Raw genomic sequence first — 27,155 nt, 5'->3', positions numbered from 1 at the left:
CATGCTTAGCTTCATGACTTCGTGACATTGAATGCAGTTGTGCCCCTCAGTTATTGTCACTATGTAAGTTAAAAACAGCAACATACATTTCCAAATGCCTAGTCAAGACCCACTGTCCCACTGTCCCACTGTCCCACTGTCCCACTGTCCCACTGTCCCATGATATAAACCCTTTCAGCACTAAACTTTTGGATCTACAATTCTTTACAGACAGCTGCTTCAGAAGTTTTTGGTTGTGAATAACTTTATGTTAAGTTTTAATCAATAACATAATACAGTATTGGAAGTCATTTCCCAGATAGAGATAGTCTGTTCAAATTCAGCAGACAAGCAACATTTTTATCTCATTTTGAAAATTGGCAAGAGAAGCTAATTGTAAATCTAGACATTAAGAAAACGAGCACGCAGTTAATCGCTGAAGTCAATCATATGATGAGCCTAGATGAATTAAAAATCTTGACAAATCTTATGCCAGCATCACAGTAAAGAAAAACTGGGTGCTAGAGTTGAAACTTTTGCCTTTGTTGTAAAGGAATAAAAGGTCTGACAAGTACTGTGCCTTGAAATTCTGTTGCAGATCAAAAGAATTTCCCCAAATCCTGGAGAATTATCCTCTTTCTTGATTGTGTATTAGTATTCTCTAAGAGCAAATAATGAACTAAAGTTCATTGAATTGTGCCTTCCATAGAGGCTTATTATTATACCTCACCTTTATGGTATCATCTCCTCCCCACCCCTACACACAAATACATCAGCCCTTTCCCTCACCTGTACCCCTCCCATCAAGAGCCAGGGCAATGCCTGGTTCACTCCCTGTCTGCAGAAACTAGCACAACTGTTCATGTGCAGCACAGGAGGCTCTAACTACATGTGCAGAAACTCTTTCTTCGCAAACAAAAGGCCACCCTCCCACAAAAATATCTACCCCTTTCCAAGGCTTCTGAGCAGGTCCAGGCAGAGAAAGGAGATTGCAAAACCTACTCTACCACCAGGCTCAGTAGGGCAGTGAAATATGGGAAAAGAGTCTTTAAAAAATGAATTCTGCCGGCCTTCCTCTCCTTCCCAGCATGCTAGGATCCACCATCAGCAAAGCAAAGCGTGTCCTGTCAGGCTCTGGTGTGGAGACACAAAGAGAAGGAATTCCAACCATTTGCAATGGGTGGGATTTAAGATTCTCAGTCTCTCTCCTGGCTACCCATCACCTTTCCTCCCGGTCTTTGGGAGAAGGGAAAAAACTTCAAGGATGCGACTGCAGAAGAAAAGAGTGAAGGAATAGGGTATGTGAAAAACAAACCTTTGTAGATGCATGACCAAGTCAGATGTCGAGCCCAACACTCTGGCTCACTTTTGTTTTTCTGCTAATTATCTGGCATAAAGAACAGCTCTGGGGCAGCTGCTGTAATGGATCCAACTCTCCAGACTGAGTTGGAAGAAGGCTGGAGACAAAGGCTGTATATTCTCATAACTTTCTCTGCTGTAAACAGAAGAAAAGAAAGTAGCTAATTTTTGTTAAGAGCAGAGCCAACAAAAAGAGATCCACAGGTAGCTGTGGGATCTAGATTAAATAATGAAATTACTGGCAACAAGTCCCATAGCAAGCGACATTGGGAAACATCTTACTCAGAAGTCTTCATATCTGAAGAGTTTCTCATCTTTTCTCTGGTCATTTAGGAGGCAGTAGAATGACAAGCTTCACCTTTCTTTGCTTCCTTTCCCCATTTCTTAAATTTACTTATTTAGCATCTAGTGTGTTGACTTCTATACTTGGAACATGAAAGGAGAGAGGAGAAACCAGTAAGAATCCAGGTGATTTACTCCCATCGTTGGTGCTGATGCAACAGTAATGGGAATGAATGGAAATGGTTAGATTGGAGGAATGGTAAAATAGCTAATTGATGGGTTTTGATGTCAAATAACATGTGGAGGAGAAAGGAGAAAGAAGAAACAGGGGTGACTCTTAAATTTCTGGCTTGAGCATCTGAGTGAAAGGAGACCATTTAGAGAAAACAGGAGCACAGGAATGGAAGGGAGAGGAAAGTTTTGGGGAGGTGAAGAACAGAAGATTGTTAGCGATTGAGTTAGAATTGCATGTGGAATGTCCAAATACATGTATTGAAGAGAGGGGTGAAGAAATGGGTCACATGGTTAAGACAAAGATCTAGATTAAATACATGAATTTGGGGACAAATAAATGCAGATGGTTCATTAAGGAGAAAAGTTAAAGGAGATATACACATCTTTTAATCCTATAAAGACATAAAAAGATCCCAATCAAAATCCCACAGTGCTCAGATTTCTAAGAAATATGCTGAATTAGTGAAGAAAATCCCATTAAATCACAAAAGGCAGGTGTGGCTCTCCAGAGAGCCAGCACATTTCAGTAAGAGGTGATGAGAGCTTGGAGCAGACAAAACTAGCTGCCCAGAGTCTCCCTTTCTACTCTGCCAAGTCAAACAACAATGCAGGACCTTTCAAAGAGAGACCTTTTACACAGAGCGTGTTAAAGAAACTTTACAAGTAAAGTTTCCCAGACTCAGTTGAATGTCATCAACACCCTGAGCTGCCCCACAATGCACTCCCAGAGAGAGAATGCAGCAGAAAGAGCCAATATCTTTTTTAAGATTGTTTCTAAAGGAAAGATGACCTGACTCCTGCCAAGAACGTCTTCCCAATCCTTCCCCATCCAAATGGGAAATTTGTGTGGCCTGACTCCTGCACAGAGAAACATTTTATCCAGAAGCCAGGGTATTTTTGTGGCACTTTCTGGGAGATGGCCATAGCAAGGGAGGTGGCAGAGAATGGCAGGGGTGGCTGAGCCAAGAGGAGAGGGTGGGACCACCAAGCACAGCCAAGCGAGGGTGGGGCCGAGGCTGCCTGTGGAGTTTCAAACTCACATCAATCCCTGACAGTTAGATGTTGGACCACGCCCATCCTTTGGGCCTAAACTGTGTTGTTTTCTGAGAAAGTTTTCAGGCTTTCAAAAAAGAGAGAAGAAACAAGAAATCAGAAGAAGAGCCCAGAAGTCTTATTATTAAGTGACACTTAAATTCTTCTATTCATAGAAAAGCATTAGAAACCTAAGCATTTTCCCAAAACATCTCCATCCATAGAACAAACACTGTCTTCAATTACTAGGAAGAAATTTCCCAGAAATGGCCCCTAGAACAAATGACTACTGGAAGAGAAAAGTAATAAATTTATCTTTAGGATTCACCCAAGGTCCATCCCCTCCACTTCTGGCCAAGTGAAAAAGTTTACCAAGGCAAGAAGATTCCAAGTTCAAGTTCATCCTGGGCAACTCAGTGAGACCCCTGTCTCAAGGTTTTAAAACATTTTTAAAGGCTGGAGATGTAGCTCAGAGCCAAGGCCCTAGGTTCAGTCTCCAGTATTGCCAAAAAAAAAAAAAAAAAAAAAAAGTTCTACCATAAAGTGGGCCAGTATTTTCTTCTTTTCTTAAATTTTTTATTAGTATATGTTTGCTACGCAAGATGAATACATTAATTTTAGGGAAATGGTACATGTACCTATCACATTATATAATCATTTCTACTTCCCTTTCCTCCCCCCCCTTCCATCCCTAGACCCCTTCCCATCTGCAAAATGTCTACCTTTCTCTTTCCCATCATCTGTCTTTTATTTCTCTGTGTATATTATTCATACTTTGGATTTCTCATGTAAGAGAAACTGTGATGTTTAAGCTGTGTGTCTGATGCATTTCACTTAGGGTTATTATCTGAAGGTACATTCATTTCCCTACAAATGACTCATAGGTATGCTTCTTTAGGCTGGCCCAGCATTTTCTAAGAATATGGGCATAATTAGAATTAAGTCATTTTTCTTTTATTTTTGGATTCTTTATAAGAACAGTTTTAAATTTATGTTTTGTTTCTTTTGGATTTTGCAAAATACTATGTTTGAAAGTCAAGCATTTGATTAATCAAATTCCACTAGAGGTTTTATAAGAGCTACCAAAAGTGTCATCCAACCCTGAAGATACTAGACCCCAGGGACAAACTCAGACTAGCACAAGAAACCAGCCATTAGCCCCCCAGGGATGCTGGAGGCCTCCCTGTCAGTGTAGCTTACACTAAGCTCTGGGACTTTTTACAGCTCAGAAGTGATAGAAAAGTCTCCCTGAGCTTACAGTGCTTTATAACTTACAGACAGCTTCCAATACCCTTCCTTGCAACAGCTCTGTGAGTTCACTGTGCTGTAGAGAAAATAACAGCCCACAACAGAAAAGAAACTCAGGAGGGAAGCATGAGAAAAAACAGCTAGAACCAAAATATAGGTCTTCTAAGCTTAAGCCAGCTCTCAGCTTCTACACACTGAAGGAAGAATCGGAATCCTGCATGGTGGGGAGGGAACCCAGGTCAGGAAACATAAATGCCTGGTAGAGTCAAGCTCCTAATACAGCTCCAGTAAGCATTTCCATATGGGAAACGTGCTTCTCTTGCACACGCTGTGTGTCCAGCACCTAATAAATAAACTCTCCAGGACCAACTGGTGCCACTTTTTCCTTGCTTATCCCAGTGTCAGCCCACTTGCTCCCTATGACTGATTCCTCATCCAGGGCACCCCAAATGCACCAAGACATCAGAAACCGTAAGAGCTAGGTGTGGCTTCTAGACGCAGCCAACCAGCTCTTACACTTGCACAAAAGGCAGGAACCCCTGATCTTCTTGTTCTGTAGTCCCTGGGTCACAGAACTGTGCCTACAGAACAGAGCTTCCAAATGTGCATAAACAGTTGGAGACCTTGTTAAAATACAGGCTGGGATTCAGTGGGCCTCCAGCAGGGTCAGATGTGATGCATTCTCAATAAGATCCGAGTGCTTGCTCTTGGCTGGGGATCACACAGAGAGCAGTGAGGGTGTAAAGACTGGGAGCATTAGGATGGGCTGAAAGAATTATCTCTCAGTGCTTGCAGTTGCTGGCAGGTCTTCACAGGTATTTTGGGGGATGATTTGAAAGACAAGGAGGAAACCCAGACATGCTCTGCTTACCTGCTGCATGTATATGTCTGTTTTCCATTTCTAGAAACTGAAATCCGTCATAAAGATTTCACTCGATTAAAGTGCCCCCTTATTTTTACAAGTGTGAGAGCTACTACTTAAATCTAACAATGTCACTTTGTAGAAGAGGAGTCTGGGAGTAAGAGAGGGTGAGCTAGTCGCATGGGCAGACACTGAAATTTGCAGCCCAGTCAAGTCCAATCTGGTCCCTTCTTCCTCACTTCCCCTTGGCTGCCTCAATAATGCCATGGCTGGGAGTATTTTTTCTTTCCACTGGGCTCACCAAAGCAAGTACACCAGAATCCAACAATGTCTCAGCTCTCTCTGCCGGCAGACACCCCACCTCTCCGCATCACAGGCGGCTCCTTAGAACTGCCCTGCCCTCTTCAATGGACAAGTCAGGGCAGTCATCAGGGGCGGGGTCAAGATGACCGAGAGAACAGTAGGAACAAGAAACACTGCTGGAGACAGTGCTGGGGTTGGTGGCAGGGCCTGTCTTCAGAAAGGCAGGCAGGTAGGTGGGCAGATCAGCAGTCAGGCATGTGCTCACAAGACCTCAGAATTCCTTGTCTCCAAGGAGGGGCCCAGAGGCTCTCCGGGTACTGGCAGACAGTGTACTCCGTACTGATTTGCAGATGGCAAGCTAGGGCAGCTGCTGGGTTCCTGTAGGGCAAGGTTAGTCATCCTCAGCAGGAGCTAAATGGATGGGGTGGGGAGACACAGGAGGCAGGGAAAGCCCCAGGAAAAACAAGCCTCGTGGAAGCCTGTGACTTTGAGACTGGGCTGGGGGCCTTTTGAGAAAAGCCCCCAAGACTGGAGTGTAGAGAAGCTATAAAGAAACTACTAACACATGAGAAACAATTAGTGGGCAAAACAAAAGAGCCTGTAATTAAAAGCCCAACTGAGAGGTTCAAAATGGGCAGGCACAGGTCAGAGCAAGAGAGCACCTTGGCTAGGTCACCTGGGGAACAGTCATGAAGCAAGGAGAGCACAGCAGGACACAGGTGGAACAGCTAAGAAGCGGGAACTAAGCATGGATGCTGAGCTCCATGGTCAGAGGGATCCAAGAACACTGCTCGCAGCATCCAGAGGGTGCACCATGTATTAAACCTTCAGGAGAGCATGACATGTGTGGCTGGATGGGACTCAGGATCCTCCTAGCAGAGCCATGATTAATCAAAACCAGCCCAGTCACAAACCCTCTGTGCATTTCCATGGGGCTTTTCTAATTCCCTAAGTGTTCTAGTTATTTTTTTTCATTGCCAAGACAAAATACCCAAATACAGCCACACGTTAAGAGAAAAAGTTACTTAGTTTACAGTTTGTAGATGCTTCAGTCCCTCATCAGTTAGCATCCATGGCTTGGCAGAGGGACATCAAAGAAGAGAAATAGTTCATGGTGGGCAGAAGGAATCAAAGAAGCCAGGGATGATCACAGTTCTTTCTACCCCTTGTATTTTATCCAGGCTTCTGGGGGGGGGGGGGAACACCCTTAATCCCAGTGCCCTTGATCCTAGCCTTGCAACATGAGTTGATTTCAGTGTCACACACACATGAGATCCAGCCACCTCTGGAAAGCCCCACCTGTGATTGCATGAGGCTTTGGGCAAACATCTAGGCACAAGTTGTAACACTGAGATATGAGGCAACTTTAAGAATCCTGCTGGGATTTATACAACAAGGGAAACTCCAAGTTATATATAGTATGGTTGTTCTGAGCCAATAGGCTTTCATGCTAAAATCCTAACTAGCATCACACATTTCCTTTCATCCATGAGCAACCAATTTGTGTTCTTCCCAAAGTCTGCCTACAACCTTCTGAGGAGCTAAAGTTGTGTTAGAAGACCTTTTGGACAGCCGTCCTTCAATGTAGAACAATTACTTCTGCATTAGTTAAACCAGGCCCTGTCTCTGTGTACTGATATGTAAAAAGTTGGCTAAGCTATTTCTTGCTCTCTTCATTGGCTGTAAGCAATACAAATAGTGCTAGCTGAGGTGCTGATGTGTAATCTTTGAAGTCAGTCAACAGTTTCCTGTGTCCTCAACCTCATATCTCCCTGTAAACAGTTAAGCCCAGTGGGATGAAAGAGCAACATAGTTCCAGGAATGTCAATTGGGTTCGAGCCTCAGGATGAGAGGCTATGACTTCTCAGGGCACAAAAGTTTACATATCAGAAAATGAAGCAACAACCTTCTAAACATTTAAATGCTACCCCATCTGAGTTATACAGATCTTTTTGCTTATCTTTTTCTCTGCATATTGTAGAGGTGCTTTCTGACCTCCTAACTAAGACTAGCTCACACACCCATGTAATTCCTGCCATTCTCATCATCACTCATCCTTTCTTAATGAGTTAATAAATTCTGGATGAAGCCCTGGGTGAAGGCCTTTCTCCTGTGAATCCTCACCTAGATCGGACTTAGGACCCCTTGGCTGCCCATAACTATGAATATGTCTTAGTGTCTTTATTCTCACTATGGATTACACTGAAGATGATAGATTGGAACTAACTTGCTGGAATTGCAATAACATCTCAGTGAGATCACAAATGTAAGCTTTCCAGACTGTGAGGAGAACAGGAAAAGGGATTATAGTATTTGCATTATAATAAAATTCTACATTAAACACCATCAAAAACCGTTATAATTGGAGAAAGACTTACTATCCATATTTTCTAGCCTCATCATTATTTGGCAAATGAAAAAAAAAAAATAAGATCCATAGATGTGAAGCAATTTTTCACCAGACCACATAGACAACTGATAATGGTCACAAGCCAAATGCAAGTCTCCCAATTCCCAGCCCACAGGGAGCTTAAATTGCCTATGAGATAGAATTATTGCCTAAGACCCTAGCTGGCCTCTGGGTCATCATATCTTTGGGCCATTTGCAAGTAAAGACAGGCACCTGCTGATCAATGGCCCATAAAGGATGCTGGAAGTAGGAAGGAAATGAGCCTTGGTCAGCTGTTTTATTTTATTTCACTTTAAAGCATCAGCCAGGGACGATTACAGCAACGACCTAGTAGACAAACTCATGCTCATAGTTGCCTTGAAAAGGAAGGTACAGCATATTGAGGGGAAGCCTGTGTAAACTGCTTCATTAAAGTGTGAAATGGCAAAACAGAGCTTATTAACTCCCTGGTTATATCTTGCAACAACTGTGTGATTAATTCAGGTCATTCCTGATTCTTCTCTTTAGACATTCAAGCCACTCATTGCCTTCAACCTTTTGATCCAGCCCCCAAGCAATAGAAATCCCATGCTCACACCATCTCTAATTCTGCTGGAAAGTGTCTGTGGGTCTGGAAGGCTGAGGCAAAATGCTCACTGGGCTGAGAGCCAAGTACACCTGGGTTTTTTATTTATTATTCACCAAGTGACCAAGAGCAAGTGAGTTCATATGTACATTTCACCTGTGGGGGAGAGTCACTGGCGGTAGAGAAATAAACAAAACAAACTCCTAGCCATAGAAGTAGCAGAGGCATTTTGCTTTGGGATCCTGGGAAGGCCTCATACCTAGATTTCCTTTTTAAAGAGAGTGGATTTTTCTTCAGTGTTCAGAAGTAAGGTGCTGTGATCCAACCAATACCATTAAACTGCTGGAGCTCATACCAGCACTTTTCAACTCTGTCACGGAGTGAGAGTGGGGGGTTGCGAGACATGCATGCCACTACAGCCAGCAAGAGGGCCCTTTTTTCTAATAAGCAACAAATTATTTGAGGGGACTTAGCTGAAAACTAGTTCTACCCCTATAGTTAAATCCAATTATACCATAATTATAGGGAGTCTGTACACATCAGAGCTTAGTTGGAAAAGAATAGGAACACCACAGCTCTTCAAAACGCTGGCCAGAGGTAAACCTGTAATTTCACTACTGTTATCCTAGTGAAAACCTCATGAGAAAGAAAGCACATTGCTCTGGATTTTCTGTCAGGGACAACCCAAAGAACACCACCATATGTTAGCTCTCTTGTGGTTTCAGAAAAGACAAGAGCAAGAAAGTATCTATTGTTCCCTTTCAAATGGCCCAGAAAAAAAGGATAGACTTTTACAGAATTAAGCACTAGATTTGTGGAGGGAAAAAAAGAATTTCTTATTTTTAAATTCCTTCTACTCCCTTCTTTTAATATTTTTTCTGGAGTTGGTGTGGAAAGGGAATGTCCCAATTTAGAATGTTTTGAGTTAGAAACTACAAGGGAAACTTCTAAAAGTACCTCCCATTCAATGCAAAAGGCCGACTTATTTATTCATTTTCCATGCTCACCCATGGAGAGAGCAAAACCGTGACAAGTTCTGTGAAGCAAAGGGAAATGGCGGGAACCTGGAAGTATAATGGAGCAGGGGTGGTGAAAAGCCAGGCCTGAGGAGCCAGAAAACCATTTCTCAAACGTGATTCAAATGAATATCATTCTGTTACCTAACCAGTGTCTTAACCTCCATTTCCTTGTCTATGAAAAGTCTGCGCATGCGGATTACAAGAACAAGATGTGAAGAACACTTTGTCAGAAAAGTTGTAGGAGCAGTACTGGATGTACCATGCAGAACTCGGCCTGGTCAGGAGGGCAGCTCAGATTTGTGGCAGGGAAGCCAACTGCTTGCCCCTCAGGGAGAAGCTTTTGTAGAGGAGATCTCCAAAAGTGGGCTTCCAGAAGGAAGTAGTGCTTCAGGATGAGGCAGCTTTCAAAGAACATTCTAGAAGGAGAGAAAAGTGGGAGAAAAACCACATAAACACCATCTCCATGCCCCAAGTCTGGGGAATGGTCTAGTGGTGGGGAGTGGGGGTTGGGTTACAGGGCCCTAGGAGCCCTCCAACACCCACAACCATCTCTGCCCCAATGCATGGAGTAGCCCTGAGGAGCAGAAGAGGCAGGGCACTCCCAAGGGAGGCCTGGGTACCCAGACAAACAGCAAAGCAGCAGAGGAAGAAAGGTAGAGCAGGAGTGCTAGGACATGCTTAGCAAGCAGTACTCAGGAGGACTTGATTTCTACTGTCCTGGGGGCCAGTTTCAGGCTATCAAAATGTGCATTGATAGAACAGCACACTTTCCTGAAGTGTTAGCAACTGGTTCTCCCAAGCAGGCAGTAGCCAGCTGCTGTTCCCCTCCTCTGGGTTGCAAGAAAATAGGGAAAGACCAGGTACCCTGCAGCTCTCCTGTTGGCAATGCCCTGCATATTAGCATTTGGGAACCTGGGCCATAACACACATGTCCAGCAACTATGAAACCACTCGTTCTACTGAGCAGATGCTCCTGTGTATTCTCCGGTCCCATTTACAGATGAGGAAACCAGTGTCAAGAGTCTACATGACCACAAAACTGCACAACTCATGATAAATGGAGTCTGGGCTGAAACCAAAGTCATCTAAGTCAGAGCCTTCTCCACCCCCACCATGGCCCCAGAGGGACTGTACAATCCCACACCTCCTTCACCCTGCTTCAGTGAGAAAGATGACAACCCCTTCCCTCTCTCTTCCCCATTCTGAGCTTCAAATGACGCTACACAGATTTACACACAAATGCCCCCCAGCCTTGGGAAAGCCCACCCCACAGGAGAGGCCCTGAGCCCCATCTCATGGAACCCAAATCTTCCTGTCATTCTGGCCATCCCACTACCCACAGCCTGCCCTGTCCCCACCATGTTCCTGCTTATTAAACTGTACGATCAGCCCCTCCTGCTACAGCAACAGGGCTTCTGAACTGTTTTATTGCTCTACGGCTCAGAACTGCTGAACTCAGCACTGAAGATTGCTTCTCCCAACGCAAAACAAGATGAATGAGCTGGCATGCACCAACCACTGCAACTCTGAGAGTGGAGACCTCTGCTCTGAGTCCCCAAATGAATCTCTAACTGGAAACATGGTTGTTTCATCTACGCAAGTGTGAGAATTGAGCCCCAAATTTTGTTTTAGTTTCTCTGGAAGCAGCTGAGCAAGTTCTTGCTGGAACCTTTCACACAAAAGCTTTGCAGCTACTCAGCTTCCTCCTGTTTTTCCCCTTGTCCATTTGCCCATTTAGTCTCCCTTGTCTGTGGGACAAGCCTGGCTAAGATCTCTGGTATTATACTTGAAAGTTACACACATACGTGCACACACACACACCACTGCCCTCACACGCACTACACACACACATACTGTACACTGAAGGCCCTGAGCTAAGCAATCTGGTACTTCTCAGCCCACTTGTCTCCTTTACTGACCTACTGGTCATTTTCTCCCCTTTAATACTGACCTTCTCTGGCCATCCTTTCCTCTGTATTTAGCATATTTTAACTGGCATCTCATGAAACATACAAAACCAAGGCAAGGCAGCCAACAGAAATTGCCAAACTGATGACCTGCACAGCTCCATCTTGCAGAGATTCCAATGAGCAGCAGTGTGGTCTCACTGTTCTCCCTGCCAGGTGGAGCTGGCTCCCTCAATCTCCTGGCCCCCTCTCCTCAGACCACCCAAGTGGCAAATCCAGCACCCTGACGGCGTGCACATGTTTTTGCCTGTTACCTATTAAGTGGACCTTGCTCATCACGCTCAGCCTTTCGTCCCCTCATAGAACGCAGTCTTTTCTCCCGTGGGTGCACTTCCTCCTGCTTTTTTGAGCTCAGTTAGGTGGAAGCCCCTGCAGGAAGCCTTCCTGAATTCCTCTCCATTCCTGCAGAGCTGCAACACAGACCCCTCCAGGTTCCCTTCACTCTTACACGTGCATCTCCCCCTGTTCTACCATGCAGTCTATGGGGCTAGGATTCAGTCATCTGTTGTCTCCAGCCCTTGGTACAGAATCTGGTACACGATATTTGCTCAATAATCATTAAGAAAAGACAAGAATTAGCAAGAGACACCAGTTTTTCTTCCATATCTTCTGCCCACCTAATTTTCCAAACCCTGAGAGCCAGCATGCAGATACTCTCCAAGTGTTAAGAGAGTCTCTCTTGGCATGTTTGCATGCAAAATGCTTTCACAGGAATGCTAAGAATGCTTCCTGAGCTAGGAATGATGGTGCAACATATGATCCCAGCACTCTGGGAAGCTGAGATAGGAGAACCAAAGTTTGAGCCCAGGATGAGCAACTGAGTGATTTATGGAGACCATCTCAAAATACAAAGAAGTGTGAAAGTCCTGAGTTTAATACTGCACACACACAAAAAGAATGTGCTCCTCCTCTTAGCTTCCATATGGTTACTACCTGCCTAAGGTATTTGCACATTAATTCAGAAAAACAAAATCCCCCTCAAGTTTGAAGATAAAAGCCCCAGCTCTCAGAAGGACACAAGCAACCTGAAGAGTTGTGTGCAGTACTTAATGAGAGCTGATAAATGCAGGCTAGGGCAGAACTCTGAACTAAGGACAACTGTAATTTCACTACTGTTATCCTAGTGAAAACCTCAACTTGCAGGGCTCCGATGGCCCCTGGGCTCCCTCTTCTGTCTGCAGCAGGGGAAGGGTGGGCCTGGCTGAGGTGGGAAAAAGAGGCCTCTGCAGAGGAGAGCTTGATGGGGTAGGTGGCAACCTATCCCCTACAGGCCCTGCAGAGAATGAGACCTATCAGGAAACAGGGACCACTGCTCCAGCCAACAAAGGCAGAGTAAGCCCAGCTGTCACAGACCTGGGTGGCCTCTGAGAACACAGGGAGGAGCAGCACAGGAGCACAGGGAGGGGAAGAAAGCAGACCTTTGTCTCCAGCAGAGGAGCCCACTCCCCTTCCCCAAGCTCTTCCCCTTCCCCAAGCTCTTCCCCTTCCCCAGGCCCCGTCAGTCACCCTCACATTAAGGACAAGTGTTTGTTGAGCACTTGTCACATGCCTGACTGCTGCCACTAGGACCCAGAACCTCAGCTGAGGGCAGGGCCACCTTTGTAGGACTGGATGCCGCGAGAGTCCCTTGGGGTCAAATGCCTAACAAAGGAGACATCCTGCTTGGGCATGTTGAACAAGGGCAGGTAATGTGGTTCCTGAAACCAAAATGGGGAAAAACTGACAGGCCGCCACCTGTTCCATGAATATTCTTTAGGACAGACAAGGAAATCTGTGCCTAAATCCGCAATACCTACCTCTCCTCTACTGGTAGGCATGCCCAGGTCACTACAGCATCACTCCAGAGCTGGCGGGGGGGCGGCTCCTGTGGACCTGTCTCTGGTACAGGAGAAAGGAGGGCCTAGGAAACCATCTTCTGAGCACACTTTGGAGCCAGAAGGGGGCCCAAGCCCCCCACAGTCATGGACTGCCACTTGGGCAGTCAGTATCCACCTAACTATCCACATCCCTCCTGCATCCCGGGAAGAAGTGACAGTCATCTGGGGGACAAGTGGTCTCTTACTGCTGTTTCAGGCTGATAGAATGTGGTTCCTTTTCCCTGAACAAATGCAGAGGTGAGGGGTGACTGAGGAAGGGACAGTAGGTCCTTCAGGACTCCTCCGCAGGTCTTGTCTTAAGGTGCTCCTTACCCCTATCATGTGGCAGTTACATTCTTCAGCCCTTAGTCAACTGCATTTAAGTCTTCGGGCTTCAGAAAAACAGTTCTGAGTCATTTGTCCCCACCACATCCTTACTAGTGCACCACAACAAAAAAGGCCACAGGCCCAGCCAAGATACCCACACACCTCGGCCAGCCCCTGTCCCCTGCCCACCTCACCCACTCAGGCCTAGCCCCAGGCTGCCCCTGCTGTGGCACCCTCCCTGAGCCTCATAGACTGAGGGGACCTTGCCTTGCCAGACAGTCACTGTGTACTTTTCTCTGACCTACAATTATGTCTGCTCCTGTAGCTGTGTATCCTAGACATTACAGGGCTCCTAGGTCAGTTCACCTGGGCCAGAGTCACTGCTTTGGACCAGGGAGTGAGAGTGAGAACAGGGAGAGAACCAGGGACCCAATGAATAGATAGAAGACCAGAACGGAGGTGCAGATGCAGCAAAAGGGGAAAGAAAGATACAACACTTCCGGCCCACGGCCATGGTATGTCCTGTGGCAGGGGCTCCTCATTTTTCTTTCCTCACCACAGAGGGGGTGGTGCCGAGAACTTGGGAAAGCCAAGAGGAGCCCAGCCCAGGGCAGGGAGGTGTGCCTGCACCAGCCATGACCAGGTGCCTGCCTCCGCTGCAGGCTATATCCCGCCCAGTGGGTCCTTGTCTCCTACCCTGAGGAGTGAGGGAGGAATGGCCCAGCCCATGAGGCTGGGCTGTGAAGGAGCGGTTGGCCAGACAGTAGACCCCATGCTGGCTGTGTGCAGTGGGGGCAGGAACGCCCTGCGTAGCTTTGTGCCGCAGTCTGTGGAGGGACTTTGGGCCAGCTGATGGTTAGGGTTGTAGCAGGCAGGGTGACGCCTGTGAGGTGGGACCTAGATGTTCTGTGGACCTAGATTTCCCCCTGCCTGTGAAAACAAGGGACCCTCTCTTACCACATTGCAGGGATTCACCTCAAGAGCAGTGGGCCAGGTACACTGCTGTGAGAGAGTTCAAGACCTGCCCTCCCAGGATCCCTTGAGGGGCAGGAGAGAGGGGAATCTGGAGGCTGGAGAGGGAGAGCTAAAATGGTGGTGAGGGAGACGGTCAAGGCTTTGGGCCCAATTGCTTATTTCTTCCCAGCTTCCCTCTCACTCCCCCAGCTCCGCCCACTCACAAGAAGTGGAAGACAAGCAGGCTTGCAATGCCTTTTGGGTTATAGAAGCTCCTTGTTTCTCACAGAAAAGCAACATATTCACTGTACACTAAAAGCCAAGTCCAGCCAGGCTGCAGCCCTAACCCTAAGACTTCTTTCTGTAGCCCAGCTTGGAAGGGCTGGCCCAGTTCTGTGAGATTCCTTCATTACATTTTAAGCAAGGATCCTAGGTCATGACTAACAGCTCAAAGTGACATTGATTCCTGCTGCCCATTCATGTGCTCATCAGGGTACATACACATAATACATGTACACGCACAGCATGCATACTGCACACATACAACACGAGTACACATAGTTCACACACAGCTCACATATCATAGACATGTGCACACACAGCATGCACACATGCACACACACAGCCTAACTGAGCCGAAATAGGACCTGTATATGCCCTGTTCCCTCCTCTCCAGTGTCTGTGAGGCCAACACCTTCGGCTGCAAAGCTCAGGTGACCTACAGCACCTATCGCCCCTTCTCTGGGATGACGGAGACCTTCCTCTCTTGCCTGGTATGTACAGGAAAGTAAGACAATATGGTCAGCGTGCAGTGTCCACAGCCCCCGGGTGCGGGTTCTGTGAGGCGAGGCGGAGCCTGCCCTAGGCCCGCTCTCCATTGGCTGGACTGGGCAGGTAACCAGAAGCTTTGCCGAGGCGCATAAATAAAGAGTGAAACTAGTACCACCTCCTTGAAATGGGCTGCTCCCTCTTCACCTTCGCCTTGGAAAAACCAGTTTGTCTTTTTTATTGTCTGTGATCTACCTCTACTCTAAAAATTCCACTGAACCTCGGACTACACTCCACGCTCTTTCCTTCCCAGCTGCCCTCAGCCCCTCTCCTCAACTCTGCTTCTCTTTGCTGTCCTCTCCTCCTTTCCTCCTTCCTTGAAGGGAAAATTGCCGCTGCTCGGGACAACCTGTGCCCAGAGCTGCTTTGGCCTGCACAAGCCTGTTAAACTGGTGCTCTGCTCCCATTCGCAGACTGCAAATTCTTTTCTTCTCCTCTCACACACATGACTCTTTAGCCATCTCCCTGCTCTGTGTTACTATTACAACAAAAAATGATTTGTTCTTTTCCATCAAATGCAAAGCCCGGCCCTGATATCTGAAGGTTGGGAGATGCACACGTACAGGTGAGTCTGAAATCTCTGGATTTGGGGGAGCTTTGGCAAACCAGAGCCAAGTACCTAGATTAGGAGGCTCATTGGGGCTGGAAAAGAAGAGTGGAAAGAGCCATTTTCATTGAAAGGCAATCACCACCTTCCTCTGAGGCTAAAGTAGCTGAACTTCCTGCATTTTAACCAAATCCCCAGCTGCTTCGGAGTTGTCCTGAGGATTTCCAGGATCCCTGATGGAAAACCTTGTTGATAATAGGAACTGCCATGGCAGGGTGCATGGTGAACAAAGCAGACCAAGATCACACTTCTGTCTGGTTGTGGGAGATTTCTTACACTAGAGGAACGGGGAGCCACTTTCAGTTAAGGGATGCAGGGTGCAGCCCTGATGGGGAATTCAAAAGCTGCTTCTGTCCTTTGGTTGTTGCATCCAAGCTGGTTGTGTTAGGACAACATGAGGGCTCAGTCCTGGGATCAAATGGGGGCAGGAGGCAGCCAGCAGCTGAAACTTCCTGTGCAGCCCAATACTCACATGGTTTGTTCGGCAACCCAACTGGATGCCATGTGGGCCAAGTAAAGGCCACTGGGGACTAAGCTGGCAAATGTGTAGTGGGGAGAAGAATCCTAAAGTCCAGCATGGGGCTCAGAGTGGGTCAAGAGTTTGCTACAGGCCTCTGTCATTTCCTGCCCCTGCCCTGTGTAGCTGCCTATCTATAAGGCAAAGGGAAGGGGAAAGGGAAGGGTCTGCTTGTTACTTCTGTGCTCGCTAACATCTGTGCCATGTGCATGGCCTTCCACAGTGACCTTGTCCTTCCTGCAGCACGCACCCCAGAGGGAAAGGATCCCAAATGTGGGCAAGGCTCTTGGCACACCGAATTGAGGGGCCAAAGAAATCAGTGCATCATGCGTATCTGGAGGGTAAGAGCGGGCACAGGTGGGTGTGGAGGAAGAACTGACCTATTTGCTTTGAAAGTTAAACTGAAATGCAAGTAGAAGCAAAGGCTCCTTCCATGCCAGAACTGTTATCGCCTACTCTCCCCGTCATTATTTATGAGAGTCAACAGACAGGCTTCCATCTTCCCTTTGAGTGAACAGTAGGTCCAACGCAGTGCAGCGAGGTTAGGTAGTCTAGGTGATTCATGAGCAGGCCACATTCTCTCATCTGTGATCTGGGAGTATTCCATAGAAGGCTGATCAGGAGAGGAATAAACTTCTCCCCATCAGCTCTCTGGCCTTCAGCAAGCCCTGTGTTTTTCCTCCTCAGACAAGATCTGCAGTTGAGAACAAAGAAAGTGGCGCTCTCCCCCCAGCAGGAGCTAGAAACCCCACACAGTTGTTTAAGGGCTTTTTTCACTGAGCTCCAACCCCTACCCCCTCTCCCTCCACCCCACCCCATCCCTGCAGCCCTGGTGCTGGCTGCCTGAGGAGGAACCAGGCTGGTGGGTAGACACTCCCTCCCTGCTTCAGGTCAGAACAAGCCCAGGAAGCAAGGATTCCAAACAACAAGGCAGATCTGCCTGTACCCACCCAGTCTGCATGTTGGTGCTGAGAGCAGCCTTTTATGGGACTTATGCTGAGCCCTGGGCATGTCTGGACGCAGCAGGGAAGCGGCCAGGGCGGCACGTCCTCCCCAGAGGGTTGGCGGGCATTTCTTTAAAGAAAGAACAGAAAACTCTGACCGTTTGCATCCTCCCTGTTTGGCTCAATCTCTGGAAGCCAGGGAATCCTGCTGTCTCTCCTCAGTCTGCATGCCCTTGCCCTGTGCAGAAGTAGTTGCCCTATTTTCAGGCAGGTAGGTTTAGGAAAGGACACAGGGATGCTCCCCTGTCCATTCCACCCCCAAGCTCAGATCCTTACCTACCACTATCTGATTCCACGCTGGCACACTGGCCTGCAGATGCCACCCAGGCCCCTTGCATAGCACTTTTGGAGAGGAACACACCTGCTCCTGCGTTTCACCTCAGGCAAGCTCAAAATAACTGGACTTTTGTGAAGAAGTTGCAGAATCCCTGCTTCTCTAGACAGGACCAACCATGCTGAGTTCAATATGGGAGAGGATAGCCAGTCCTCCAAACACATCAACACAGGGGAGGGTGCTCATGCACTTGTTAGGGGAAGCTGCTGTATTGGTGAGAAACAGCCCAGAGTGCCCAGTTCTTTGTCTCACTCTGAGCCAGGTACTGGGGTGTCTTAGGGAGTGAACTCCCTGCAGCCCCAGAAAGGATATGATCCTTAGGAGAGGATGTAATTATCCAGGTCCTCGACTTCTCCCAAGGCTGTGATCCTGAAGACAGATCTTTATCCAGACCACGGGCCTGTGTGCAGGGCCCAGTTGCCGTGTGACAGGGCCTGAGAAGAAGGTCCAGGACCATCCACGGGTTCTCTTGTCCTTCATTCCACCGGAGTCTGTCTGCGGCAACCAGACTTCAGTGGAGTGAAGCTCAGGAGTCGTGGAGCTGCCGACGACAGTCACTGCAGTAGTGGTAGCAACCTCAGCTGAGTCACTCTGGCCTGGGAACGTGAGCACCCATGAGGTGTGTGTCTGCTGGAAGACATCTGGAGCGCATGTTTTTCTGCAGAGGGGTGAAAAATGGGCAGATTGGAAACAGCACTGAGTTTCTTTTTTAATATCAATGCTATTGAAATTAGTGTTTTCTATGACATGCTAAAATTAAAAGTTGCCCATCTGCTATAAAAGTTCTCTGCCTCTGTGCTTCATGCTGTGAGATGTAACTTCCCACTTCCCATCCCCTGAATGCCAAAATATCAGACAGGAGCTGCAAGAATCAGCACTGGCTCCCTCTGCCTTTGGGGTATCCAGACAGGTGGATACCCCACAGTGCAATTTGCAATCAGCAAAGAACTCTGCTGCCCTCTGACACCCCACAGCGCCAGCAGAACCTGCAGAAGGGGGTAAAAAATTCTATTAAGATTTCTTAAACCCATTTATATTGTAATAAAATAAATGTAAATAAGATTTAAGTGAAGGCAGATTGCAGATATTTCAGACACTGTACAAGCTATATCTCAGAACATGGGTGTAAATTCTGCAAAGGTTAATGCAGTTAAACATATTTGACACATAAAAATGTCAGATCCAACATTAATCATTTGCCGATTGTAATTGCCTTTATATGGGTCTCTTCTCCCCAAGACATATGCTTGAAACACCAGTAGAAATCTGGGAAGAAAAAACCAAATAATACTTCTCAGCTGTCAAGGTCTATGATTTGCTTTGATAGATTTAGCGCTGATTCTAGTGGCTTTATGCTCCTGTCTGATTGGTATTTTTTTTTTTTACCTCCACATCTCTCCTTTAGAGAAGGAAAAGCATGGGACAATGGAAGTGGCCATTTAGGCTGGGGACAACCTGACAAAACTTTTAGTTAGCTGCTCCCCTTCCTCTGGTAAAGGGTCTCCCTCAGGAAGGCAGTCGAGCCTGCCTAAGAGACAAGCGCAAACAAAGCCTGAACCTGACAGGCCCTCAGAAACCCGATTTCACCTCCAGAATGTGCCCCAGGCAGCCAAACTCAGTAGCCCCCATGGCCAAGTAGCATTTTCCCAAGGAGCCTGCGGTAAAGGCAGCCCCAGCTTTGAAGACCGACCCCTGGCTCTATTCTTCTCGCCTTGTAAGGGGGAGGCTTCTCCCCATGATCCCCCACCCTAGAGAAAGGAAGCTCAGGTGGAGGCAGGAAACCCGAGGGATGCAGATGTATCCTAAATATCTTCCTTCTTGGAGTTAATACAGATTTAAAGTCTGGTCTTTGTCTCTCCACCCATTCATTCCAAACCTCAAAAGGGGATTAGGAAGCCAAGCCACAGACATGTTTTAAAACCCATTTACTCGTAAAAATTATGGAGTGAATTCAAGGGGGATTGGTGGTGGTCAGAGTACTGAGCAAATGAATCAGCAAATACCTCCTTTTGAGGTGCTCAAAGACATCCCAAGGTCAGAACAAAGAGTACACCAAGCAGACAGGATGTGACATTTCCATTTGCAGCTTGGTTTGAGCCCTCTGACCTGGAATCCTTTTAGAAAAAGAAGTGTGCCTGTGTATTTCTGTGTTACCACCTGAGGAGGTATGGAGTAGGCAGAAACTGTGTGTGCCAAAAACCCACAGGCAGACTCTGCACCTCTGGCACTGAGGTCCACTCAGCCTGTGCCCCACACCCCTCTCCCCATCCCCAAGGAGTGAGTATTCTTGACTCCCTTTGCAGATGGAGAAAGCCCCAAGCCCAGCCTGGAGCAGCCAGAGCCAGCGGGGAGCAAACTGCCCGTCCAGCCCCCACCTTTCTGTTTGTAACCTCATTGCAAACCACAGTTCTGCTCACCAAAAACACAACACAGAGAAAATGGTTTAATCAAAATTCCCATGCAACAGCAACAACAAAAAATGACATTACCCTGCTTTCTACATTCACAATCTTTTATTGAGGCGAAAGGCAAATATCATTGAGTCAGACTTGAATAGACAAATATATACAACCATTGGTAATTTAATGTTTTGTGCTAATGGTATACACTGTAGATGCAATCCAAGAGGGGTAAACTACAATCCTATCAATAATACATCACGTCTGGGCTCTGGTTTCCCAGTACAATGTGTATTGGCAAAGGCTCTCTGAATATTAAAAACCACACATAAGGAGGCAGTGGATGTTGAAAGTAGGAACTCTGCAGCACTGTGCTCTGGCTTTGGTATCAGAGCCTTTTATAGGGGAAGGAGTCCTTGATGCTGCTCCCAGTTCCAGCGCTAAATGAAGACATCTTACCCACATGAGCGGCAGATCTCTGGCTGGAGAACACCCTGTCACCAGGGCACTGATTTCAGGCTGCGTAGAGTGCTGCATCCATGGGGCTCCCCACAGGCTGTGATAAATGTCTGGGGTATCTTGGAGTGACCTCTGATGCTGGGCAAAGGACTCCAGAGAGCCCTGGTGCAAACGGCAACATCTGTAAGAAAGACCATGTTGCCTATTCTTTTCCTGACCCCAGCCTCCCCAGGATTTGTGGGAACTTGCAGAAGAAAAAAGGAAGGGAGGGAGGGAGAGAAAGAGGGAAAAAAGGAGGGAGGGAGAGAACGAAGGAAGAAGGGAGAGAGGAAAGAAAGGCAGGTAGGCGCATAGCTCACCACTGGATAAGAGCTGAGAGATACACTGTGGATTTAAAATGTTTCAGCTACTAAAATTTTGTTACTGCAGTCAAATTCCCTTACTCCCCTTACGCCAGGAGAAGCAAGTGGCAATAGTGTTTGAGAATGGGGGGTATTTCTACCACAACTGTCTAAATATGGACAAATTCTATCCTGTCTGCAAGACAGCCAGTTAGTGCCATAGACACACACTGGTCTACAGCCTGAGTGACAAACAAGCAAGGGCAGGAGGGGTTGGTCCTTCCTGGCCTCTTTTTTTAATCAGACCCCAAAGGAAGAAAGAGAGTCCAGTGGGGGAAGGGAGGCCAAAGGAGTTCCTGGGTAAAAAGAAGGGGATGCAGACCTTGACTCCGGCCTAGAGCCCAAAGATGAAAAGCTCTAGTCAGACAGCAGTTCTTTAGCAGAAATAGAAGCTTCCTAAATTGCAGAGCCCTGGGCCAGCGCTCTAGGCAGAGACACTGATGCATCAAAGAAAAAATCCCTTTTGTCTAGAGACAAGAAGCAGCATCTGGAAGTCTTGTCACAATCTCTCCCCCTCCTCCCTCAATCTCTCCACCACCGCTTCAGTCTGCTTTCCCATGAAGGGGTGAGGAAAGCCGTTTTCCCTGGCGCCTGAACAATAGCAGGGACGAGTGGGACATCTGCTGGGAGGTACAGGAACTGCACTCATGTTTGACCCAAGAGCTGAGGACACTGCTGCATGCTGGGTGAGCGGAGGCGGTGAGTCTAGCATCTCTCCAGATGTGATATTGAAGTGGACTTTTGGGCAGACACTGACCTAAATTTTGTCGGTGTTCAACTGTACTTGAGAAGAGATTGGTACCTATGATTAAATATAAGTAGATTCATAGCTGCACATTGTGACTCGCAATACAATGCCCTCATCACTTAAACTCCATGGGGAGTCCTGTTGAAGTTAGACACTGTCCCAAAAAACAGGGCACACCAAACAGCAGCGAGAAGTCCCCCTTCACAGCATCCACAGACAGGAAGTCTCCCCAATGGACTCTAATATGGGCTGCTCCAGGCAAACTCTCGGAGGTCCCTTGCCTGGAATTTCTGAATCAGCCTGTGAATGTTTAAAATGGCCATTTCTTCTTTGGTGCCAATCTGATCTAGCTGCGAGACTCTGGGACAGCCACTGGCACAAGGTCTTGTAGCTTGTAATCGTCAGAGATAGGAACCAAACCTGGCCTCATTTGGCTCTGGAGTTCACACTTGGGATCACTGCCCTAGCCTGTCACTTAACATTGGTGTGAGAGTTAGGGTGATATGGTTTGGATAGCAGAGTGTCCCTCAAGGATGGCCTGTGATGCTACTATGGACCTTTAGGAGTGGGCTTGATGAAAGGAAGCTGAGTTATTGGGTATATGTCCTGGAGGAGCTGTCAGAGGCCTTCTGCCTCTCTCTTGACTTCCCCAATTTCAGAAAGTGGGCAGTTTTATTCCAGCATGTGATCTCACCATGGGCCCAAAAACAACTGAGCCAACTGCCCACACAATGAAACTTGGAAACTGTAAGCCACAGTAAACCTTTTCTCTTTGGAAGTTTATTTTCCTCTAGTATTTTGTCACAATAACAGAAAGCTGATACAAGGCAATACAAGTGGAGGAGTTGGCAAGGGCTAGAGATTCTATCAACTCAAAAATTTTATTAAGTATTATAATCTCACTATCAAGCAAGAGTATCTTTAGTCTTACTTGGTACGCACCCTCCCCAAACAAGTAAACAGAGGTATGTTACATTTGTCTTTGGAAATCCAATATTACATTTGCTATGCAAGTAATCATAACTATGACCAGCCCCATCTTCAAGAAAAATTATCTCCTACCCATTCCCTTCATGTTAGTTTTGGAGTTGTTTTGTTTTGTTTTTTGCAGTACAGACAGTGTATGTGTCATCTTACAGGAATCTTGAGTTTTTTTTCTTTAAAAGAAAAAAGGCACGGCATAAATCAGAAATAATTAACATTCTTCCCAGGGTAAGGGTCATTTATAATTTTTACTCTCATTTTCCAGGACAGGTAGAAGGAAAACAAAAGGAAAATGATGAAGAGCTAATATACACAAAAAAGGTTTTGCATGCTCAAGAAAAGTAGAACAAATTAGGGAAATAAGAAAGCATGAATCAGGGTATGGTGGTGCACGCCTGTAATCCCAGCACTTGGGAGGCTGAGGCAAGAGGATTGCGGCGAGTTCAAAGCCAGCCTGAACTACAAAGTGAGTTCAAGGCCAGTCTGCATTGCATAGTTAGACCCTGTCTCAAAAAGACAAAAAGAAAAAAAAAAAGAAAAAAAAAAGAGGAAGGAACGTCAAAACATTGTGGGAGGAGGCTGCAGTGAGCTGCCAGGGTGCTGAACTCAGAGCTGGAGGAGCAGCTTCCAGCTGTAACCATGTCCATTCCTGTCCTGCACTTCCCATAGAGTCCCAAAGGGGGCGGCGCTGAAACCAGGAGTGTGTCTTCCCGCTGTGGCTCTGTCCCCAAGGTCTTTGCAGATGGGAAGTGGGTGGTTGCGCCGCTCTGCCCTGCGGGCTCCTGGCTGCGTATCCCCTCCTGTAGGTGTGTGGTGACTGAAAAGTGTGAGGGCTGTAGCCCTTGGATGCGCCCCTGGGAATTGCCAGCACAAGAAAGCTCTTGCCTCTGGAAGGACAAGGAGCAGACCAAAGGAGAAACTAAAACTCCGCAGAGTGAGCTCCTTTCCGAGTTCCTTTACCCCATGACTATCTGCCGTCCAGGGAGAAAGAACAGCTCCTATGAAGGAAATGGTCCTTTCTGTAATAGGGCTGTATCAATTACATTCATTACTGCGCCATTATGGCACATTGTACTACAATCAGCTGTTAATGGTATCACCTGGAAGACCTACAGCACTCCCCTCTGCCCTCCCCACGACCTGGCTTTTAGCCAAGTGGCTTCATCTACTGCAATTGGATCCAGGCTCCTCTTGAACCAAACCCCTGCCAGAAAAGGCAGCCGCTTCCCTCTACCTCTCCAGGGGGCGCTGTTAAACATTCGCTGCCATTTGAGGACTAATTTTGAGCACTGCTATACACGCATGAACTGTTCCTTAATGTGCATAGAGTTGCCTGGGAATCCTGTAAAAATACAGATTCTGAGTCAGCAGATGCAGTGGGTCTTGAGATTCTGCATTTTGAACAAGTTCCAAGCTCTGCCTCTGTAATGCCTGGGCCACACTGGACAGTGAAGAGCCAGTGCCCTCAAGATTCGAAACCCTGCTTCTCTTCTGTGCTCCCGGTACAGAGGAGACCAGAGTTCCACTCTGGTGTGGACCCCACACGTGACAATTTGGGCAATCAAGAAACTACAGATGTGTGAAAGGCTTTCCCCTCTCCCTTCATTACCTAAAATGGGGCTTAACATTTCCTTCATAAAAGTAGCAGAGATGTCCACTTTGCTGTCCTATTCCAGGAAATGAACCATTCCAGAGACAACGCCGATCGGCCCAGGTACTCACCGGTAGCGCAGGAACTGCTAAGCAACCCTTTCTAAGCACGCATCTCTAGTCTCCTTCCCTTAACTCACCCTTATCCTCAGAGGCCCAGCCTTCTCTCCCCACTGTATTAAGCTAATATAGCAGTCCTAGATTTTCATTTCCTGCTTCAGTCGAGTTTGTTCGTGAACTACTGTGCATAGTCAGTCTAATGTTTTCTCCTGCCAAATCGCCTTTTTATCACTTGGCTTTATGGTCCCCACTTAATGAAGAAAAGAGGGTATGGGAAGAATTTTCTTTTATTTTGTTTCTTTTTCCTTTGTTTTGTTTTCTGTCTCCTATAATACAGAGAAAATGAAAGGCAGCAGAGCCAGGAGAGCTGAGGCAAGACGATGAGGTAGGTCATAGCCATAAGATTACAAAACACAAAAGGATTCGCCTGTATGTAGTAGAAGTCTGAAACCGAACAGTCAGATAAGCATCTGTGGATTCAGAACCAAAATGCAGAACTATCCTTGGGTCAAACAGATGCATCAACACAATCAAAGGAGGCAGTGAGTCCGAAAGGCAGGCCAACTGCTGGGCAAAAAGAGCATTCATGACAAGAAACGAGCAATAAGAGCCCAGAGTCAACCTTGCTAGAGGCAAGCATCTGCCCCAGTCACGAGTCCCTCTGGGCTTCCATCAGGGCCTGGGCAGCTCAAGGCCTGCAGACAGGCGGGAAAGGGGCTGGGGCTGGATGCATTGTGAGTCAGTGACAGGCCAGCGATGGACCGCAGACGCTGCCACAGCTCCACCAGCACATTTCCAACCCACATTCTTTTTGTCAAAAGATGCTTCTTGATATTAAGTCTTTATGGAGAAGACATTTTCCTCGTCCTGATCTAAACAGAGCTGCATGCAAAATAAGAGGTTAGAAAGAAGCTGTTTTACACCACCCCTCCACCTCCAGAAGCAAAGCACCCCATTTGTATTCATGTTCTGTGTTCTGGATAAACTGTCAGGTCTCTCTGCCAGATTTTTATGGATAATTAGAAGGTTGCAGGAAGCAGATGTTATGAAACTATCTGTGACTAGTCCTTAATGGTGGATGACAAGAACTCAGCACCACTTCTTAATTACACCAGACACGGTGAAATGTGTAAAGAAATAGAAGGAGAGCTTGTCAAAGTCTTGACAAGATATCAAACGGTTAATCAAGCACATGAACCTGAGCATTTCTTCCCTGTGTAATTCGGAACACAGAGCACACCTCTCTGTGGCTGAATAATTTTATTAGTTGTGTGTTCTCTTGTGTGGCTTTGTTTCAGCTTTTAATAATTGAAATATGACTCCCTGAATAAAATAGGCAGCTTTTCTATCTAAAACTTCCCCAACAAGAACATTTGCACCTTATTAAGTAGAAAGACAGTTTTGTTACCCCAGATCTTGTTCAGTTATATAAAAGGAAGATGCAGTGCTTGGGAAAGCTAGGTTCTTGCCCCATGAACATATGGCCACCATCAATATTTGCTGAAAAGTTGCCCTGTGCCAGGCAATGCACAGGCTCTTTACCATGCAGTGTTTCATGCATTTCTCATGATGACTCTAAGAAGTAGGAGGGCATTTCAGTTAATCTCTTCTTGTTGGAGAGAAATAGTTAGAATACTAACAGTGATATTAAACAACAGCTACTACTACTACTGAGAGTCATTAAGTATTTACTATGTCCACATTTTGTACTCTGCTTGTATCACCTCATTAAGCAGTGCTGTTGCATAATTATTTTTATTTCCACTCAGAAGAGGAAAACAAGGTATCAAGAAAGTAAGGAACACACCCAAGTGATTTTAGATGGCAAAGACAAAATACCAAATTGGTACACCTCATTCTGAATATTCTATGTTTAACTCCTGGTCTATATACCCAGCCTCATCTGTCAAAATAATAGTAATGGGCAAAATTGCATTTTCCAAATTCATTTGTTGATGTCCCCATCTCTCATACCTGAGAATATGGCGGTATTTTGACACTGGGCCAGTCAAGAGATAATTTAAGTTTAATGCAGTGGCCATACGGGCTGCCCTGTCACTCGAATACAGTGCTGTTGTCAGAATTCCCTATTTCCACGCTCTTGGGGGCTGGGACTGCACCCCTCCCATGTGCATCTTCAGCGTGCCACGATGTAGCCATGTAAAGATACTTTCTCCCAAGGCCACTTTGCACTCCTCTGGCCTACTCGCCCCATCTTTTTTCTTGTCCTTCCTCAAGAAAGCCCAAGGGGAAACAGAAGAGAGCAGCCCTGGGTCAGATTTGGGGTTGAATCGGTGGGAAACCACAGGGTTATGCTTCCCTCTCAGAAAACACCTGCCCACGATTATTTATAAGTGTATTCATATTTATATGTAATGGTGGACAAGTGCACATTCACCACTGTCTATGAATTACAGTGGACAAATTCTTTTGCTAGGTGCTGACTTATAAAGCTAAAGACAAAATCACATCCTGCTCTTCTTGAGTAGGTAGTATAAAAGGGAAACAGTAATCACATAAGCACACTACATATTGATTTTGTAATTTAAAACAAAAATAGACACTTCCGGCCTTCCATAATGCCTTTTGTTTTCCAATCAAAAATGAAGCCAAAAATGCAAATACTGAGGAGACAGCATGCCCACGTATGTCATACCAAGCCATGAATGAGCTAAGTTTTCCCAGAGGTAAGTTTTATGAGCAGAATGGAATAGCAGAGGTGCTAGGGAGCTGAGAATGAGAAGAGCTGTAGAAAAGAGACGGTAAG

General features: G+C 46.6%; 1 long non-coding RNA gene across 1 annotated transcript; it reads left to right on the top strand.

The window, feature by feature from the left end:
• The first annotated feature begins 15,368 nt into the window (after positions 1-15,368).
• Positions 15,369-18,480, top strand: LOC106028741 (uncharacterized). The gene is made up of 3 exons (XR_001202345.3): positions 15,369-15,790; positions 16,573-16,690; positions 18,029-18,480. It is a non-coding gene; the product is annotated as an uncharacterized LOC106028741 (long non-coding RNA).
• The last annotated feature ends 8,675 nt before the right edge of the window (positions 18,481-27,155 follow it).

Source organism: Cavia porcellus, unplaced genomic scaffold, assembly GCF_034190915.1.
Source record: "Cavia porcellus strain 051 isolate PalLab524CR breed Dunkin Hartley unplaced genomic scaffold, mCavPor4.1 scaffold_29, whole genome shotgun sequence".
Classification (NCBI taxonomy): Eukaryota; Metazoa; Chordata; class Mammalia; order Rodentia; family Caviidae; genus Cavia; species Cavia porcellus.
This window is presented reverse-complemented; position numbering and strand designations above follow the sequence as displayed.